This window comes from Hippopotamus amphibius, chromosome 10 (assembly GCF_030028045.1).
Source record: "Hippopotamus amphibius kiboko isolate mHipAmp2 chromosome 10, mHipAmp2.hap2, whole genome shotgun sequence".
In the NCBI taxonomy this organism is placed as follows: domain Eukaryota; kingdom Metazoa; phylum Chordata; class Mammalia; order Artiodactyla; family Hippopotamidae; genus Hippopotamus; species Hippopotamus amphibius.
Window position 1 is genome coordinate 33,848,078 of NC_080195.1, and position 5,695 is coordinate 33,853,772.

General features: G+C 40.6%; 1 pseudogene; it reads right to left on the reverse strand.

The window, feature by feature from the left end:
- Positions 1-4,074: 4,074 nt before the first annotated feature.
- On the reverse strand, positions 4,075-4,850 carry LOC130829814 (vesicle transport through interaction with t-SNAREs homolog 1B-like; annotated as a pseudogene).
- Positions 4,851-5,695: the final 845 nt, after the last annotated feature.

Below are 5,695 nucleotides of genomic sequence, written 5' to 3' on the forward strand. Positions count from 1 at the left end.
TTTCCTTTCACACAAAACACAGAAAAATTTATGTGTACATCTGTGGGAAAAATCCATCCCCCCCTCATCAATCCGGAATTTGCCTAATTTAAACAAAGTACTATATATCTTCTAAGAAGAATATTAAACAGGGATTAATATTTAACATTATCCATTTTCTTGTTTTCAGTTTAGTGCCTCAGTTCTGTCCAGGTGATTACCTTTTGGTGATGGGGTGTGGGGCAGGGGGAGACAGTGGTGCAGAGCAGGAAATGCTAATCCCATTTTATGAATGAAGAAACTAAGGACTTGCCTGGAGTCTGTTTCATATGCCTAAGTACTATGATTAAAGAAAGGTGTATGTGCTTTTTTTCTCTTATTGTTGTAAATGCTTCCTTTTAAGTATGAGAGTTAGGTCCTCCTGTTTCCTAATTAAGAACCATATCATTTTCTTTTAAAAATTGGTAAATGCCTAAATTTTGCCATCTAAAGTTTTTATTTATTTATTTATTTATTGGCTGCGTTGGGTCTTCGTTGCTGTGCGCAGGCTTTCTCTAGTTGTGGTGAGCAGGGTCTGCTCTTCTTTGCAATGTGCGGGCTTCTCGTTGCAGTGGCTTCTCCTGTTGCGGAGGACGGGCTCTAGGCGCTCAGGCTTCAGTAATTGTGGCTCAAGGGTCCTAGATCACAGGCTCAGTAGTTGTGGCGCAAGGGCTTAGCTGCTCCAAGGCATGTGGGATCTTCCTGGACCAGAGATCAAATCTGTGTCCCCTGCATTGGCAGGCGGATTCTTAACCACTGCGCCACCAAGGAAGTCCCCATCTAACGGTTTTAAAAGAACGTGGTGTGATGGAGTATCTAGCAAAATCATGTAAGGCCAGGGTTTAACTATAGTCAGCTGAACTACTGGTGAGTAGATTTTCAAATTTTGGTTTATCAATTAAAAACTTGATTTTGCCTAATTGGGCAGTTGACATCTCAAACTATTCAATTTTTTTAGTGTGTAAATACACACAATATAAAATTTACCACTTTAATCATTTAAAAGTTCAATTCAGTGGCATTAAGTATATTCACAATGTTCTGCAACCATGACCGTATCCATTTCCAGAACTTTTTCATCATCCCAAACATTAAACAGTAATGGGTACCTCACTCTCCCTTCTCCTAGTCCTCGCTAACTTCTGTTCTACTTTCTGTCTCTGTGAATTTTCCTGTTCTATGAATCTCATATAAGTGGAATCATAAAACATCTGCCCCTTGGTGTATAAACTTATTTCACTTAGCATAATGTGTTCAAGGTTCATCCATGCAGTAACGTGTATCCCAATGTCATTCTTTTCTGGCTGAATAACATACCACTGTATGTGTAGACCACAATTTTGTTCATCCATTTATCTGCTGATGGACACAAAAGATGTTTCTGCCTTTGGCTATTATGAACGATACTGCAGTGAACATTGGGCGTACAGGTATCTGTATTTGTTTGAGTTTCTGCTTTCAGTTCTTTTAGGTATATGCCAAGAAGTGGATTTGCTGGATCATATGATAATTCTGTGTTTAACTTTTTGAGCAACTGCTAAAATGTTTTCCATTTTCATCTTTGCCGTTTGAAATTCTCACCACAATGCACAAGCATTCCAATTTTTCCATATCCTGGCTAATACTTGCTATTTTCCTTTTTTCTTTTTTTTTTTAAATGAGAGTCTTCCTATCGGGTGTGAAGTGATAACACATTGTGATTTTGGTTTGCATTTCCCTAATGACTAATGATATTGAGCATCTTTTCATGTGTCTGTTGGCCATTGCAGCTCTTCCTTGGAGAAATGTCTGTTCAAGTCCTTTGCCCACTTGTGAACTGAGTTGTTTGTTTTTTGTTGTTGTTAAGTTGTTGGAGTTCTTTATATATTCTGGATATTAATCTCTCATCAGATATATGATCTGCAAATATTTTCTCCCATTATGTGGGTGGTCTTTTTACTCTCAATTGTGTCCTTTGATGTACAAAAGTTTAAAATTTTGATGAAGTCCAGTTTATCTATTTTTTCTTTTGTTGCAAGTGCTTTTGGTGTCATATCCAAAAAAATCATCATCAGATTTAAAGTCTTGAAGAATTTCTCCTGTGTTTTCTTCTTAAAGCTTTATAGTTTTACCTCTGAAGTTCAGTTCTTTGATTGAGTTTTTTGGTTAACTTTTGATTTAACTTTTGTGTATGGTATGAGCATACCCACTTTTCCCAGCACCATTGGTTGAAAAGACCATTCTTTCCTCATTGCATGGTCTTGGCACGCTTGTCAATAACCAATTGACTGTACATGTGAGAGTTTTTTTCAGGGAGCTCTATGTTCTATACCATTGGTTTTTATGTCTGTCCCTATGCCAATACCCTACTGTTTTGATTACCGGTGTTTTGTAGTCAGTGTCAAAATCAGAAAGTGTGAGAACTCCTAACTTTGTTCTTTTCTTAAAGATTGTTTTTTGGCTATCTGGAGTCTGTTGAGATTCCATACAGATTTTAAGTTGGATTTTTCTATTTTTGCAAAAAACATTATTGGGAGTTTGATAGGGACTACATTGATCACCCTGGATAGTACTGTCACCTTAAAAATATTAAAATTTCCATTCCAGTAACACAGGCTGTCTATTTATTTATGTTTAATTTCTTTCGGGAATGTTTTATAGTTTCGGTGTACAAGTCTTTCGCCTCCTTAGTTATATTTATTCCTAAATGTTTATTTTTTAATACATTGTAAATTAAACTGTTTTTTTAATAAATTTATTTATTTATTTATTTATTTATTTTATTGGCTGTGTTGGGTCTTCATTGCTGTACACGGGCTTTCTCTAGTTGCGGTAAGCGGGGCTACTCTTCATTGTGGTGCATGGGCTTCTCATTGTGGTAACCTCTCTTGTTGCAGAGCACGGGCTGTAGGAGCGTGAGCTTCAGTACTTGTGGCGCATGGGCTCAGTAGTTGTGGCTCACTGGCTTTAGAGGACAGGCTCAATAGTTGTGGCCCATGGGCTTAGTTGCTCTGCGGCATGTAGTATCTTCTTCAGGCAGGGATTGAACCCATGTCCCCTGCATTGGCAGGCGGATTCTTACCCACTGCGCCACGTAGGAAGTCCTGAAATTGTTTTTTAAATTTCCTTTTTTGGCTTGCTCATTGCTAATGTATAGAAATTGAACTGATTTTTGTGTGTTGATTTTGTATTCTACAATTTTGTTGAATTCACTTATTAGTTCTAAGTGTGTGTGTGTGTGTGTAATCTTTAGAGTTTTCTACGTGGAAGATCATGTCACCTGCCAACAGATAACTTTACTTCTTCCTTCCAATTTAGATGCTTTTTATTTCTTTTTCTTGCCTAATTGCCCTGATGAGGTCTTTTAGTACTATGCTAAATAGATGTGGCAAAACTGGGCACGTTTGTCTTATTCCTTATTGGGGGACAAGCTTTTAATCTTTCATTATTGAGTGTGATGTTATCTGTGGGTTTTTTGTGTATTGCCTTCATCACAATGAAGAAATTTCCTTCTAGAAATTAGGTTTCTAGAATTAAGTTTCTAGACATTGGAAACCGTTCCAAAGAACTGAGAAAGCCAAAATCCTTAAGGGGGATGGAAAAAGTCTACTGTTCTAGTAGAGTTCTCTAGGCAATGGTATTATTTCAAACCAGAGGTGATGGTACAAATTGGCACAACCCTTTGGGGAGGTCATTTGGTAACATATTCAAGAGCTCTAAAGCTATTCATAACCTTGAACCAATAATTTCATTTCTGAGAAATGATCTATCCATTCTAATAAATGCACTTATTTTATTATCTAAATTTTTATTTATTTTTTAAACTTAAAGAAGTTTTTTTTAAACTTCAAGAAGTCATAAACAGCATTTGTTACCTTGGTATACCATACTGGTCTTGCTGCTGTTCCTTCACATTTAAGTGGTCTTCTGTCCCCCCCCCCCCCCCCACCGGCACAGTCTGGCTACACAGTGCCTTCTTGAACCCTTAGGTCACGGCAGTAAGATTTGTTCACATCTCTAACACGATTTATTCACAGACTCACAGTTCTGGTCCACACACCCTTCCCTGTAGGAGGTTCAATACTTGTGAAAGAATTTGTAATAAACCAGGTCTCCCAGGATGGCTAGCTCCAGTAAGATGATGATGGAAGATTGCAGCTTGTGGGTTGTCACTTTTCTGGACATTGAACGCAGAATCTTCCAACTTTTGCCCAAGTTTTCAGTTGTGTTTACCAGTCTACTCTTAGAGCGTTCCAACTGCTCACATCGCTCCCCTAGCTCTTCTGTGATTTCTGAGTCAATCTGGTCAGTCTCTGCAGCAATCCGGTGAGACTGGCTGGGTTCAGGCTGTCAGTGCCTGGCAGAAGCAACGCCCTTTGAGCCTGTTGCGTATTCCATGAGGATTCATGTGCTCATTCTCTACAGCGTGTGTATCCTATTTCACGGCTCCTTAGCCCCAGGAGTGGCTGTCAAAGGTGTGCTTCTCACTTCCCGATGGCGTTCAGCAAGGTTCGAAGCTTTGACATCACAGGGTTACGAAAAGATAGGGGTGCCTAACGTAGTTCCTCTTCCATCTCTGCCAGCATTTCAATTGCTTCCCGTTGCTTGTCATTGAAATCTCTGACCGACTTCTTCTCTTCTGTGCCTGCCCTCCCCAGGAGCTGCTCCAGCACCCCTCGTAGGTCTTCACGGAGGCCGCAGGAGATCTCATGTAGTTTCTGAAAATGCTCTGTGGAGGCGGTGGAGGTGGCCGCGGCAGAGGTGGCCCTGGTGGAGGTGGCCCTGGCGGAGGTGACCACAGTGGCCCTGGTGGGGGTGGCTATGGTGCAGGCCACTCTAGAGCACCAGGCCATTCCTACTCCGCCATCAGCCGCCCAGCCCCGCGGGCATCACAGCAACCACCACCACTGTCCAGGATGCGAGGTGCTTCAGAAATGGACTTGTTTTAAATATGTAAAGAGCTTTATGAAGAAGGAGAAAGAAAAGTTCCTGCATAGTATTTTACAGTCCTGTGACATGATTGGGAACATCTAAGTCAGAGCATGGATTTGTCCGCAGCTGTAGAAGATTTAAAGTTTGCTAGCAGGACAACACAGAGAAATTCAGGTGCCTTCTCTTCACTTTACATCCACAGCTCTTTGGTGAGGTGAAATATTTAAGGAAAAAAATCAAATTCAGTTATCACTAGTGTTTCCATGTGATAGCACAGTCGACATTGTTTTGGTGGCTAGGTGAGATCTTGTGTTAAGGAACAAAATGGATTTATTTGGCAAGCTAGGACACTGGAGTAAGGGATGAAAAGGTTATTTCCCGTGTGGCATATCTGTCCTTTGCATCAGGAATGGTTTAGAAGGGTGGTTCTCAACAAGGGGGGATTTTGTCCCAAGGGACCTTTGGCTGTGTCTGGAGACATTTTACTGTCCTGACTGGGGGTGGGGGTTGGGGTGCGCTGCTGACATCTAGTGGTAAAGGCTGGAGATGCTGCTCGACCGTCTGCACTAGCTAGCTGGCTGTATTACACGTGAATATTGTATATAAGATGACACAAGCGATGATGCATTCCACAAATACCCACAAGCCCACCACCCAACTTATGAACTAGAACATTATCAATACTGTGGGCTCCTCCCAAGTTCCATCCCCCTTCTTCTTCCCAAGAAGAATTCAAGAATTCACCATCTTGAATTTTATCCTTATC